The 14,863-nt window shown below is 45.2% G+C and overlaps 1 protein-coding gene across 3 annotated transcripts in view; it reads left to right on the plus strand.

Annotated features, from left to right (window-relative positions):
• The first annotated feature begins 7,498 nt into the window (after positions 1-7,498).
• ZNF438 (zinc finger protein 438) overlaps positions 7,499-14,863 on the plus strand; it is a 175,545-nt gene continuing 168,180 nt past the window's right edge. For 2 of the 3 annotated variants that reach the window (XM_060006351.1, XM_060006349.1), the window contains exon 1: positions 7,499-7,585. The gene's annotated coding sequence lies outside the window, so the exon portion shown is untranslated. Of the gene's footprint in view, positions 7,586-10,199; positions 11,055-14,863 lie in introns of those variants that run through there. The other variant, XM_060006350.1, reaches the window with a different exon arrangement.

Consider the following 14,863-nt stretch of genomic DNA (forward strand, 5'->3'; position numbering starts at 1 on the left):
CTAACTGTACAGATCTGAGGTTTGGATTTCATTTCACCTTGAAGTGTTTGCCTAGATTTGTTTTACTGGTCAACATGGTAGTCCAGAATGCAGAAAAGATTTTAAACAAATTATAGACTCTGCTAAAGAAGATACATGATATTCTAGGTATAAGATATCAGGAAAGAAGTATAGCAAAAATTTCCAAACGTTTACTACTTTTTCTTATAGTGTCAGGCTTACCTCTAGGTGGTCACAAAGCACTGAGCTGATCTCCCTGTGCTATGTGGCTGCTTCCCACTAACTATCTATTTTACATTTGGTAGTGTATATATGTCAATACCACTCTCTCACTTCATCCCAGCTTACCCTTCCCCATCCCCGTGTCCTCAAGTCCATTCTCTATGTCTGTATTCTTGTCCTGCCCCTAGGTTCTTGAGAACCTTTTTTTTTTTTAGATTCCATATATATGTGTTAGCATACGGTATTTGTCTTTTTCTTTCTGACTTACTTCACTCTGTATGACAGACTCTAGGTCTATCCACCTCATTACAAATAGCTCAATTTCGTTTCTTTTTATGGCTGAGTAATATTCCATTGTATATGTGTGCCACATCTTCTTTATCCATTCATCCGATGATGGACACTTAGGTTGTTTCCATCTCCAGGCTATTGTAAACAGAGCTGCAATGAACATTGTGGTACATGACTCTTTTTGAATTATGGTTTTCTCAGGGTATATGCCCAGTAGTGGGATTGCTGGGTCATATGGTAGTTCTATTTGTAGTTTTTTAAGGAACCTCCATACTGTTCTCCATAGTGGCTGTATCAATTCACATTCCCACCAACAGTGCAAGAGGGCTCCCTTTTCTCCACACCCTCTCCAGCATTTACTGTTGGTAGATTTTTTGATGATGGCCATCATGAATGCATTTTAAAGTATTTAAATGAATGAAGTTTTTTAGAAGGAAGTTTTAAGTGAACTGAGAAGTTACCAATCTAGTCTCTTAATTAGCTGAGAAAAGCTTCTTGAGAAAAATGGGGTTTAAGGAGTACAAGCTACAGAATATCTGGATCTTCTCCTTCCTGCAAACTGGGGGGTTCTTGGAGTTCAGCTGCCATCTTGGATGGAGAGGTGACTTTGAGAATGTAGATCAAGCATTGACTGAGCAACAAGATGGAAAGAGCCTGAATCCCTGGCACCACTGTGGGCGAACTTGTCCTGGACCACATATATCCAGACAGTTTTACGCATCGAGAAATAAACTTCAAATTTGTTTAAGCCTGTTATCTCAGGGGTTTTCTGTCACTTGCATCCAAACCTTATCTTGACTAATGTCAACAGCAGTACCTAAAGTGTGACTAGACAAGAGAATGTCCCCCAAATAACAGACTTATTAAATACCCACATTCTATACAGCCTCGGAGCTCACTTTAAAGTATAATTTAAAGGTGATTGAGTCGACCATTTGTGGTATAGAACAAAACGGAAACGTGATAATTAACAGGATAATTAACTTTCCTTCTCCCATGTTGTTACCTGAGAACAGAGGCCAAGGGAAGGAGAGAAGCTTCTGTGACTCTCTGCTGGGTAAGCCTGTGTGCTCTGTGAATGCAATCCGTGCAACACGCACATAGGCCTGGCCATACTGTGCATCCAACCTTCTATATCGTACTTCAATTTTTCTTAAGTATTTTTCTTTTTTGTTTAAATACCAAAAAGCAATATCTTATTGGAAAAAATCTCTAATGCACAAGAAGTTTATTCTCTAGAAGACAGACATAGAAACAGTGAAAAATCTATCTATAGGGCAAAATGTAACTATTGAAAATCATTACTTCACTTGGAGCATTAGTGGATTTCTGAGCAAAGCTGTTTATTTTTCAGGTTTTATGATCCTTCTTAAGCTAGAGTCTTAAATGATCCAGCCCTTCACTTTCAAGGTCCATCATAAACTCCAGTGCCACATGGGTAGCTTAAATAGCCCCCAGTTGGGGTTATGGGAAAACAGGGAACATCTGTGTCTCTGAACTGGGCAGCTTCACTCCAACGATGAATGCCCTGGGTGAAGAGGGGGGCTAACATCATCAGAGCCTCTGATATTTGGAAGAAGCCAAAATACTTGCTTTTTAAATGTTATCTTCTGATATTCAAGAATTTAAAAACACAACATGGACCAAATCGAACACCTCAGTGACCTGAGCACCATCTCTAGCTTAAAGTCCAGGTGCAACTGGATCTGACCTTGCAAAATCAGATTTTAAAATTTAACTTTAATTTGGCCTCATTATATTGCTTTAACTGATTACAAACTGCCTGAACCCAACATAAAGTGTAAACAATAAATGACACTTTGTCAAGTAGAGAAGAGACATGCCGAATTAATTACCAAGGGGAACCTTCACATACCTTTAGAGCCAAATAGAACTCAACTGGGATGAAACTCAGAGAAGTTGTGACTTTGTTTTCCCAGAACAACAGGGCTTTGCGGATAATCAAAGAGTTTGGGTGATGACAGTGATGACTTTTGTCTCCTAGGTTGCACCCACCTGTCACCTGTCAGGGAGATGACATACCCTCCTCAACTGAATTCAAGAAATTTGCCCGATGCCTTTCACATTCCGGAAACTGTGTTAGGTGCTAAGGACACAAAGTTGAGCGAATCAATCTCCGTCTTCAAAGAATTCATAGCTTAGTGGGGAGGAAGACGTATAAGCATTTATAAAGCAGTGTACTGTGTGCTGTTAAATCAAAGATGCTATCTGTGATAAGATAAGTCATTATTTTTTTGTAAAACGAAGAAAAAAATTAATTAAATTATGTTATCCTTTCCATTTTAAGATGCATTCTGATTTGAGAGATATTTAAATGTCATGTGCTATAGAAGTTTCTTTAAGGAGCAGAGGGAAGAGATGGTTTGACCACCTGGGCAAAGCAATGAGCTCCAGGGTAGTATTTAAGGCTGAAATTGGGAGTCAGATAACTTTAAGCTACGTGACCTAGGGCAAGTCACTTAACATCACTTTTTCTCTCATCTGTAAAAGACATAAAAATAGTAGCTACTCTGAAGAGTTGTTGTGAAGGTTAAATAAAGATTTCACATAGAGCGCTGATCAGTGATTTAGATCTAAGCGCTCAAAAAAGTTGGCTGTTTTTAGCAGAGAGAGTTAATGATAGGACTTGAAGGAAGACTAGGTCTTTTCCAAGAGATAAGGGAGAAAATAGATCCCACGGAGGAAGAACAGAATACACAAAGACTTCAAGCCTGTTTCTGGAACATTCTGCTTGACTGCGGTGCTGTGGTAGGTGAGGTTTCTTCCTTGAGGAATTCTGGAGCTTTCTGACACCTTCTTCTTTCTCCTGCACCTTCTTCCCCTGCCCTCGAATCCCAACACACCCACAAGGCAGCTTGGTTCCTTCAGCTTTTCACTCAAAAGCATGCACCTGGCCCTTTACTCAGTCACGGACTTGGCCTCTCAGAGCCACACCACTGGTGACTTGCTTTCCTTTCCCCTCCTCACTCCCCCACCCCACTCTTGCCTTTGGGAGAAGCCTTTGTCCAATATCCTTTGTCTGAAAGGATTCACTGCTGTTCCCTAGTGCCTGTCAATTTCTTTCCAGGGACTTCATGCAAATAAGGGTGCAGGTGGCCTGCACTGATTTCGCAGCGTTCCCTGAGGGCTAACACCCTATTAGGGCTTTCACTCTGAACAACGTTCAGTGATCCTAATCCCCTCCGAAGCTTGGAGAAGTTACTGGATTTCTCCAAATAACTGGGCACAGAAGTACCCAGGCAAGCGGACCCTGTTCAGGGTTTTGCGATATTATGCTGCACCATCCTTCAAACAGTTATTCCTCCTAAAGGATTTTTCTTCTCGGTATTATTTCTATTAACACAGTGCCCCCTGTTTAGAAAGCAGCTAGTATCCTGAGTAAGAAACCAGCCAGTGTGTGGATTTGAGGTCATGTATCCATCCGTTCATTCCTCCACACATCTTTAGTGAGTACCTGCTCAGGGTAGGGTCCTCAGGTACCAGTAAACCTTTGAGGTTGAACAAGACCAATATTACCCCTACTCTCACAGAGCATACAGTCGAGCAGGGGAGGAGGTGAAAATCATTTCCAAGGCCCAGAGCAAAGGCAGTTTAGGCAAAGCTTCTCGGAGGAAGCTTCTGCAAAGGAGAGACCACAGGATGGGGAGAATTAGCTAAGTAAAGGGATGAGAGAAGAGAGGTGATAAGATGAGATACGAAATAGAACTTTGCAAACCGTGTCACAGCAGCTGTAAGATTGTGGGCTTACGAACGTACCTCCTTCTGCAGCCCCCCAATCTCTGTCCCCAGTCTTTCTTCCACCAAGCTACCCATCTCTGCTCCTTTCTCATGACAACCTCTCTTTTTTTGGGTGTAACTCTTGTTTTGTGGCTGTTTATCATGTTGTCATTATTACAGTCTTGGTTTTTGTCCTGGAGACAAGAGCCCTTCTGGATGTAGAAGTGACCTGGTTATTGTGTTGATTACCTCGACCAGATCCTGGAGCTGGGAGGGATGCAAGGGGGTTGGAATGGGATTTGGTTTGTCTTGATCTTGATTCTGAATGATGAAATATGCATAGAAGTCAGGCAAGTGGTGGTTATAATAGTGTTTCTGAAACTTTTTGAATTGAGATCCATGGTAAGAAATACATTAACATAGCAACTCGGAAAACACACACGTTACTGAAACAGTAGTTTACTGAAGCTTGTGTTTTGGGAACAATTACCCTTATTGCATGGGATACAATTTGATATTTGGGATTCTGATTAGTGTTTTTCAGGCTGGTAATCCATTAATGGGTCACAAAATCAATTTACTAGGTCATGATGAGCACCTCAAAAATGGAAATAGAAGTGCGGAGACAGGCCAGGAAATGGCGAAGAAGATACCCCTACACTGTGGTCAGTCTTTAGGAGCTAGAATTTACAGACCTTGCACTTTCCAAGTCCCTGTTTCTTGCCTTGTTACTTGAAACTCAATACAGATCAGTGGTTATGGCTGCAGATTCTAGAGTATCTTGACTCTGTTACTCAGAGGCTGTGAGACGTGTGACACTTGGTCTCCTGCACTCTGCTTGCCCCGTGTGTAAATGGGAGATAATAACAGCACTTTCCTCATCCAGTTGCAAGGATTAAATGAATTAATGCAGTGTCTGGTGCATATAAACACTCGACAAATATTAGCCATTATATTTCAACCTTTTGTTTTCCCCTAGTGTTAAGGTTCAGCTTTTCGCAGTTTGCCAGTAGGACAAAAGGAACAGTTACGAAGTACAGGGCCCTGGAACCCAGCTTGCTAGGGGCAACAGATACCAAAGTGAAACAACCACCAGGGGAAACTGAAACCCCAAGGGCCAGAGTGAAGGAAGGTCCTTAGTCCTTCCAGTGCTAACCCTTGAATGTCCAGGGATTTGTTTTGTTTTTGTTTTTCCTTAAAGAAAGCAGTTCTCCTAACAGTTCCTCTCTCTAATATCAACATACGTTTGACCCTAGCTCCTGGCTACTTATCTAGATCAGATTCCAGTCTGTTACAGAAACTTGACTGTATCTGATCATGTATTTCCCCCAAATTTCTACTTGATATTCCCTGAGGTTCCTCTCCTTGTTTGGGTATGCTTCCTGCCTGTCAATCTTTTGTTGGCCGCATTACTTCTTCCCTGCATCTAGCAAGACAGGAGGCTTTTGTTTTTTTTTGTTTTGTTTGAAAATCTTGGGGTATCAAGAGAAAAAAATTGCTAAATAATAAGATGAGAAGAAAGGAATGTCTTCTGTCATACCATCTTACAGAGGCAAAAGTATTTTGTATTGAAGAACTTTTAATGCATTTGGTGTATATCTCTTAACCATTTCCATTCCATAAAAGGACAGATGACATATACGATGTGTGGGACGCTCCCATAGGAGTATCTAGAATCTCCTTAAAAAAGGATTCCAATTTTGGGGATTTTATAAGCATGTAAATAATGAAATTAACAATTTAAAGTTTTCTTAAAATTGTTTTGCAAGGAAAATATACTGTCATTTGTTCAATATGCAGAAGTTTTAAAAAGTGCTTATTTTTCTATAACTGCTCCACAGAACAAAAACCTTATTTTTGTTAAAATTGTTATCTACAAACTCTAAAAATTTCTTATGTCATTTGATGATCGTTAAAACCTTGTATGATATATTAAGACAAAATGTACGAATAATATCCAAATCAGAAACTTCTCTAAGCTTTAATTACTTACGTGGATTTTTCCTGAATAATAGGTTTATTTCTAACCAGCCCAGATATCAGGCGTTAAAGGCTAACATTCCCCAGCATCACTCTTTCCTATAAAAATACCGCAGTATTTTCAGTGAGAGTGTAAACAAACAATTGTTTCAGGTTTTATTTACACTGGAGCTGCCGGGCAAAATTCCCTGCTTCATCTAGCTGTTTGTCGTGATTCCAAGTAAGTTTTTAAAAGTGATCTTTTCTCTCTTCAGTACTTCCTCCTTAGCGTCTATTTCCAAGGCCTGTTTTTCCCATTCTTTATTTTTCAAGACATATTTGCCTGAGCCACTTTTAAGCATCAAGTTTTTTTTTCTGCCTATAAGAGTAATAATATAAGAATCCAACAAGTCAGAAATAAATGTTTAGTATATTGCTGTCGGCTTCTCGAGCCTTCCTTTTTCCTTCCACTGAGCCATCTTTGAACCAGCACCATTCACTTTTAAGAACACAGGAAAGAGCCTAAAAAGGGGCAGAGACCCGTGGGACGGGCGCAGGAAGGTGTCGTCACGCGAGGAGGAGGTGGCGGAAAGTTTACAAGAGCGAAGAAGCGAACATCCTTGTTTGTACAGATCATCGCCTGCTAAGCTTAATAGAGGAGAACGGTAGTCTGCAAGTCGTCTCACTGAGCCAAAGCGGGAAACCCAGTAGGAAGGGTAGAGGCTAAAAACTCAAGTAATAAGGCTAGAGGAGCCGCCGGGACAGGGTGGGGCCGCCGGGCGCCCGCCTAGCCTCGAGCGGGAGCCGGAAGGGCGGGCCCTAGGAGGCGGGGCCGAGCCGATGTGGGCGGGACCAAGAAGGAGCAGGTCCGGTTGGGGCGGGGCCTGGGGCGGGGCATAATCAGAGTGGGCGGGGCCAAGCCAGGGCCTATCCAGTTGGGGCGGAGTCTCGAGGGGGCGAGGCAGGAGCAAAGGCCGGTGGGGGAGCTGACCCCGCCCGGCCGAGGGGCCCGTGGCACCTGGTGAAGAGCAAATGGCTGTTTCCTCATGTGGAGGACTTTTAAGGAACACGTGAGGGAGGGAAGGCGATGTCTGTGGAAAATCTACCTCACAACCCTGGCGTCCTGCTCCAGCCCCCGGGCGACAGCCCGCTTGCTGGGTTCCCAGGGCCTTTGCAGCCACGTGGGCCGTCTGCGCCTGCGCCCGCTCCCAGGGCTCCGCGGCGGGGCGGGGCCGCTGAGGAAGGGCGTGTCTCCCGCCGGCGCGCGGGGGGCGGGGCCGTGGGGGGGCGGGCGGCGGCGACCCGCGGCCTGACCTGCCCGGGCGCCGGGTCTCATGACGTCACCTCGCCGTGACGCGCACGCGGTAGGAAAACTGTAAGTTTCTGAGGATTCCTGCAGTTCCCCAGGCCTGCGGGGCTAGCCCGGCTGCTCGCACCCCCGGAGTCGGTGGTGGCCGTGGGTTCTGCTCCTGGGGCGGTCCGGGGAGCCGCTGAACGCGGTGACGGGACAGGTGCCCGCCCGGGCGGGGAGCGCGCCCTCCGCGGCGGGAGGGACGGGCGTGAGAGCAGGCGAGGCCGCGCCCTGGCAGCACCGCAGCGTCTCCCCTGGGGCCGATATCGAGGCCGGGGAGGGGGGAGTCCGGGGGGGAGAGGCCCCTTTCTTTCTTCCCCGATGGGGGCACTGGGTTCCCCTCTGCACATACTGAGTCAGGGGTGCAGGGTTCCTGCGGAGACACCCCGCCCCCCCCGCCCGGGCTTCCTCTGGGGTCCCGCGAGCGACCAGGTGGCTGAGGCGGAGCCACTTGCAGGGATGACCACTTGCTGCCTCAGTGCCCTTTTCGCGTACACTGGAGGCGAAGCGGCCTCCGGCCTCCCTCCGAGGCAGCCCCAGGGCCGGGCGCGTCGTGAGAGCACGCGAGGTGACACTAGCATGTGACCGCGCCAGGAGAAAGCGTACAAAGGCACTGGGCTACTCTGCGAACGTGGGGACCCGCAGCCCTCTGACAGAGGTCTCGTGGGCCGGGGTCCTTGCCGCAGGTCTGCCTCCCGCCTTCCTCCGCCCGCTCTGATCCTGGACCGCCTTCGAGCCCGACGGCCGATCTGAACGTGGTGGACGGGGGCCAAGAAGTCGCTGGAAGCGTCACCGCAGCGCTCTCGGCGATTATGAGGCCCCGCCGTGCGGGTTTGCAGAGAGAACTCTGAGCGCCCCGGAAGAGTCGCGGGGTGCTGCCGTGTCCCCATGGAACGCCCCGCCGTCGTAGCTGCCTGCCCGCCCGGGCTTGGTGCGCCGCCGACGCGTTAGTGCTGTGCCAGAATCGTTCTCAGGTGCAGGGCAGGTGCTTGTCAGGAACTTCGAAGGGCGGAGGACCAGGCACCCCCGGTGTATTTATTCAGGAGACTGAGAGATCACGTTTCCGTAGAGTCAGCTCCAGGGCCTAATACTCTTCCATCCTAGTTTGAAGGGCCTTAGACTGGGAACGCAGGGGTTCGAACCTTTGTTCTGCTCGTTACTAGCCTTTGCGTCCAAAGATGAGTCACCCAAACTTGGAACTTGAGCCTTCTCCCTAAAATGGGAGATGATGGTATGCGTAGTATCGCTCTCCTGAGGTTCAGCTGTGGTCATGAAGGTGAAAATGAGAGTACGGTGTCGTTACTAAGAAATTCACGCCGGTTCCCTAACCTGGGGAAGAGGTGTGTTGTGCTCTCAGAGTCAGGTCCTGGGTCAGAAGCGGAACTAGAGCATCAAATGAGATGACATGTCCAACCTAGTGGAGCTCACGTTCCGGCGGGGCACTGGGCAGCAAAGAGCAAGGACGTGATGTTATTTCAGACGGCGGTAAGTGCGGTGAAGCAAAGGAAGACAAGGCCAAGAGTGGGAGAGCAGGGCAGGTCGTTTCAGAGGGGGTCTGTCTGGGGACACCTCTCAAAGGGGGTGGTAGTTGAATGGATTGACGGGAGAGGAAGAGCCTGAGGTAAGAGCATGTCAGGCAGGAATAATCATAGCAGTGAACCTTGCCTGGAGCTTACTGTGTGTGAGGCCCTCGTCTAAACGCCTAATGAAGTTTTTACAGCCTTCTGAGGTCTGTATTACTATCTCCATTTTTATCGATGGGGATAGGGCCCTTGTAGGCGTGGGGCAGTGAAGATGCTCCTCGAAGCGTGATGGAAAGCCACAGGGAGGTTTGCATCACGGGAATAGCGTCTGACTTCAGTGCTCTTGGAGAGTTAGCCGGAGGGTCGTGGAGCGGGGAGTGTTGAGAGTGGGGAGGTGGGAGAGTCTTGCTGCCCCCTGGGGAGAGACGGTGGGCGCCTGCACTAGGGAGGTACTGGCGAGGTGACGGTACGTGGGCAAAGTCGTGGAAAGCTTCTGAAGCCAGGAGTGCTGGTGTGGACTTGCTAGTTGGAGGGTGGGGAAAAGGAAGAAGTGATGACTTCTCAGGTTTTAGGCTGGAACAGCTGGATGGATAGTGGCGCTGTTTCCCGAGACGAGAGAAAGGGGTTTGGGAAGAAAACCGTGCATTCAGTTTTGGACGAGTTTTAGATGCCTGACATAGTAACAGCAGTATTGGCGCTAGGAATAACAGTAAGCACCGTGTAAGCGTGAACTGTGTGCCCGATGGGGTTTTAAACATGTTTACACATGTTAATTCATTTAATCCTTATATCACAGCTGTGTGTGCCAGGAGCCCTCAGGGCCCCCACTTTACGCGGGAGAAGACAGAGGCACAGAGAGGTTCAGAGTGACCCGCCTGCTGGCACCCAGCTGGGCAGTGATGGAGCTGGGATTCAGACCCCAAGCCGTCTGACTTCCAAGCCCATGCAGTTTATCCCTGTAACGCCCTGCAAGTCGACACGTTGAGTAGGCCCTTGGGTGTATGGATGTGGAACTCAGGGGAATGGTCAGGGCTGAAGACACACGTTTGTGTTTCTTAAGAGAAAGCCCTCTTTGGTTCCTCATTAAGCCTTGATTGGCAAGGGGAGAAAGGAACACAGGCAGTTGGCGCTGTGCTAACTGGCCTTTCATTACTTGATTCCGTTCAGGCAGCCAACATCCATCCAGGCTGAGGTTCGTATCTCTTCTACTTCTCTGTCTCTAGTCCCGAATCTGGTGCTTGCCATGGAGTAGATGTTAGGCATGACTTTATATGCAGGATATTGGCTGAGGTTTGGGGAGTTCAGAGATGAATAAAACATAGCTCTCTTTCTGGAGGAGCAGAGTGTGAGGAAGGACCCGTGGGGATAAAACTAGAGTGGACGGAGCGCACACTAATGAGCTCATCCTGGCCTTCTTGCCGCCCCCGCTCTGCCCCGCATGCTTGAGGGGTGGGGCGGGGCGGGGTCAGAGGAGCAAAAGAAGGCCTGAGCCGTCGCAGGATGGATTCGAGTTTCCCCAAGAGTCCTTTTCAAGAAAAGAATGACTCAGAGCCTTGCCTAGTTTACTATATTTGCATTAGTTTTATTTGGCAACCGTATAATTTTTCCCAAGTGAAATACAGTTTGATATTTGAATATCATGGTGGAGTGATGAGTTTTTCCAGTTCTGTTACATCAGTGTTGACAGGGCCAGCTGGTGAAATAAGGGAGTTGCCTTAAAATGTTGCAGCTTGCATAATAGAGGGTGATGGAGGGGTTGTGTGAAGTGTTTAGGCAGGTTTCCGCCCGGTTAAGTGAATCAGGCCAAAGTTCCACACATCGGAATGAGTTTGAGTTTCTCTGCGGATCATCCCGTTAACACTGAGCTGTATTTCTTGTCAGAGAAAGAGGATCTGGTGATATTTGTCATGAGTGGAATTGTGTGGAACAATGTGGAAACACAGGAACTTGAACCATACATACAAGAATAGGTATGTTATTTCTGTGGGTTTCTTTCAGGGCGTACTATAACCTCCATACATTGATCACAATTTTATTACTTCCTAATGTGAGTATTTCACATCTGAACCATTGCAGATTATATATTGATAAGTTTATGCCATTGCAGATTTCATGATTAATTTCAGAGCTTTCCCCCTGCAACAGATAGCAGTTATATTTTGTTTAGCTTTTTTAGCTTTCAGTGGGAGAGTTGATCTGAATAACCAAGTCCCAGGACTCTAAAACAGGAATCCTCCACAAGTGTAGAAGTGGAGATGTGCTGTCTCATTTTGCAGTTCACAAAATCTTAAATCTGCTATTGTAGCGTCCCTAAATTTAATGGAGTTGAAGTGATTATCACTATTTTTTTTAACCACAATTGCAGTTAGCTTCCTTAAGAACATTAGATATGGTATAAAGTAGAATTGCGTCTTAAGTGGCCTGTTGATGACTCAGGCTTTGTCACTTTTTAAGTTCAGGCTCTGGGACAGCAGGTTGACGATTAATTGTGTCAGGTAGCTCCCGGCAGAGGGGCAGTGATGGTCAGCCGTCCTGTTTGAAGACAACAGAAGCCACTCTTTCTAACACTGACCAGGTGAAATATAGCATCCTAGATAACTTATCCAAATTGCGTTTAAAATTTATATTTACCTAGGCAAATTTAAAAACTACCATGTTAAGAGTACCAGTGTACTGGTACTCTTAACATCATAACTGATGTTATGGAAATTGTTTCTTGTAGAAAACCGTGTGTCTAGCCAGTGATGGAATGTAGTAGGCGTTAAATGCGATGCTTAAAATTCTACTTCGTGTGGTTTCTTTTATTTTTGCACATTACCTTCAACATATATATTATATATTTACAGTAATAGCTGAATACTAATTTGGGTAATTTTACTTAATATTTTAAATGTTTAATTTTAATAATTTAAATAGCTATGGAACACTTAATTTTGATTAATTTCATATTTGGTTGCTTAGAAATTAAAACGTCAAGGCTTGATTTTTTTTTTCTTTTTCAACGTAAACACTAACGAATAAGAATTAGTAAGTCTGGGTGGAGACTAAGCTTTAGTGACAGGCTAACCAAATTGTTAGCCCAAAAAGACTCCCAAGAAGAGAATTCTTAGAGAGGATGAGGCAAAAACAGCATGTTGATGGAAGAGACAATTGAACCATAACTCCCTACCGTACCTGTAATTCTTCTTACGACGTTACTGTCTTACAGACAGCATTCTTTTCTTGAGTTCTTATGTTGCAAAACTGTTAGTTTTTCAGACTGCATTGTAAGCCACCAGTCTATTGGGAGAGAGAGAGAGATGTAAGATAAATACGACTGGAAGGTAGTACTATGGCTGTAGCTCAGTGGATCGCACCTGGGGATGATCTTGTCCCCTCCCCAGCTCACCCTGGGGACATCTGGCAATGCCTGGAGACATCTTTAGGTGTCACAGCTGTGTGGGAGGGGTGCTGCTCTGCGCATCCAGTTGGTGGCGGCCAAGGATGCGCGTACATACCCTACGGTGCACAGAGCAACCCCGACATTGAAACATGATCTGGTTCAAGTGTCAACACTGCTGCTGTTGAGAAACCCTGCAATGTATAGCTTTCTTCTTTTCCTTTTTTTCCCTGATGCTTTAGAAATTGAAGGGGTAGTTTTAAGTGGCAGACACCCCACTCGAACAAAAGATTGTGTTGAACTGCTTTTAGTTCATTGGAGAGCTGAGCCAATTTGGTGCGTTCATTGCGTGGAAAAGAATTCTTGTAGCTAATGGCCGAGTGGTTGCCAACGGGTCTGGTGTGTCGGGTATGTTCTTAGGTGTGAAATGTTTTTCTTAGTAAAGTTAATTTAATTGGAGCATTATATAATCCTGGGTTGTAACAAGTTTGTTCGTATGAATCCTCTTCATTTTTGTGGGTGTGGAATTAATTATCTCCCAGTCAAAACTCCCAGGGTTTCTCTATATTTGAAAAATCCTTTTCACATTAATTGTCATAAATACCCCATGACATGTGTAGGGTATGCGTTACACCACTGTTTGACAGATGAGGAAACCGACTTAGATCAAATGACTTGTCATGTGTATTATAGCAAGTTAGTGACAAAAGTAAGTCTAGGACTCAGAGGTCTGATGCTTAGGACACTTTTAAAGTTACTGTCTATCATTATCTCTTTTAATCTTTCTGACAGTCCTGTGAAATAATTCCTATTTTATAGACGAGGAAACAGGTTCAGAGATATTAAGTAACTTATTCAAGGTCACCAAACTCATAATGTAGTTTTGACTGTTTCCTCTGAGCTATACTGCCTCTCCATGGATTCTTCTCTAGAAATAAATTCGACAGTTTCTGTATGAATTCACCAAATCTATGCCTAACCTAACTATGTAGGCCTCTTGGCACTGTAGGTGAGGGAAAATTCTCATCTACCCTCTCTGGGTCTCTAGCTGGGCCTGAGAATTAAACTGACATAAAACAGATTAACAGGAGAAAAACATACACATTTTATTAAACTTTTACATATGCATGGGAGCCTTCACAAGAGAATGAAGACCTGAAGAAGTGACCAGAGCAGGAAGCTTTTGCACATTTTAGACAAACGATAACTTTGTGAAGAGTTGACAAGACAAAGGGGTGTGGGCCAGGGGCAGTGAGTGGTGAGGAGGTAACAGCAAGACAAGGGTTTTACTGTAATAAGGTTTGTTTGTACAGATTTCTCAGCCCCCAGTTCCCCGCCTCTGCTGATAAGAATGTCTTCCTCCTGGTACAGAGAGAGTACCTTTCACATGGGATTTTTATCTCTTGCTTTCAGGAAGGACAAAGGAGACTCAGAGTGTCTTTCTTGTACCTGCTATTTCTTAAGTGCCTTTAATTCAAAATAACCAATATGCCAAAATGGCAGATCTTGCGGTGACATTCTGGTTTCCTTTAACACCTAGTCAAATGTTCATGTTAACTTGAATCAATTGGTAATTCAGTGTTCGTAATCCTACTCTGACTGGACTCGAGTGGAAACCTCACGGAGCTTTGATAAACCGTAAGGTAACACCACTTGCCATTTAGAATTTATTTTTTGAGAACGCTAAGTCCACAAGCCGTCCAAAACGTGGCCCTCAGCCGTATCTGAGTGTACTTGGGTCAGGCAGCCCTCTCGCACGATTCACTTTGCCAGTCTGATAGAGGGATTTATATTTGGGATAGGACTCCCATTCATTCTAATTTTCTAATTAGAACCTATATTACTCTCTTCAGCCATCTTTTATGTCAAATTGAGACAGTTTTTCCTACTTTTTTCCATGCTGACCTAAACCTCAAGCTGAGTTGACTTTAGCAACAAACAAAATAACATAATGGTTGGGTTTTATTTGCCTTTCTGAAACCTTTAGAGTTCATCTTACTCTAAATGAGTACATACATCATTGTTGTGAGGTGGTAGGAGCTGGTGATGGTCGCTTTATTTTCTAGACTGAAAAATTTAAGAAAAGATGATCAGTTTATCCAAGTAAACCAATCTCAAAGATAGGATTTAGAATTTAGGTTTCCAGATCTTAAAAAACCAAGCCACACTGTCATTTCTATTAGGTCAGAAAGAGTATCTACTTGAATATTTGCTCAGTTACCATATTCTTTGAAGACTATTTGATGACACTCAATTCTTGATACAAGTTTCAGTAATTGGAAATTTTAGTGTTTCATATGGTACATCCATCGGCTGGGTTTGGACCATTGATAGTGTGAGGTGTGGGTCTGGGGTTGAGAGGAGAAGGAAAGGGACCCCTTTGTTAGTGCAGCTGTGTAT

This window comes from Delphinus delphis, chromosome 2, assembly GCF_949987515.2.
Source record: "Delphinus delphis chromosome 2, mDelDel1.2, whole genome shotgun sequence".
Classification (NCBI taxonomy): Eukaryota; Metazoa; Chordata; class Mammalia; order Artiodactyla; family Delphinidae; genus Delphinus; species Delphinus delphis.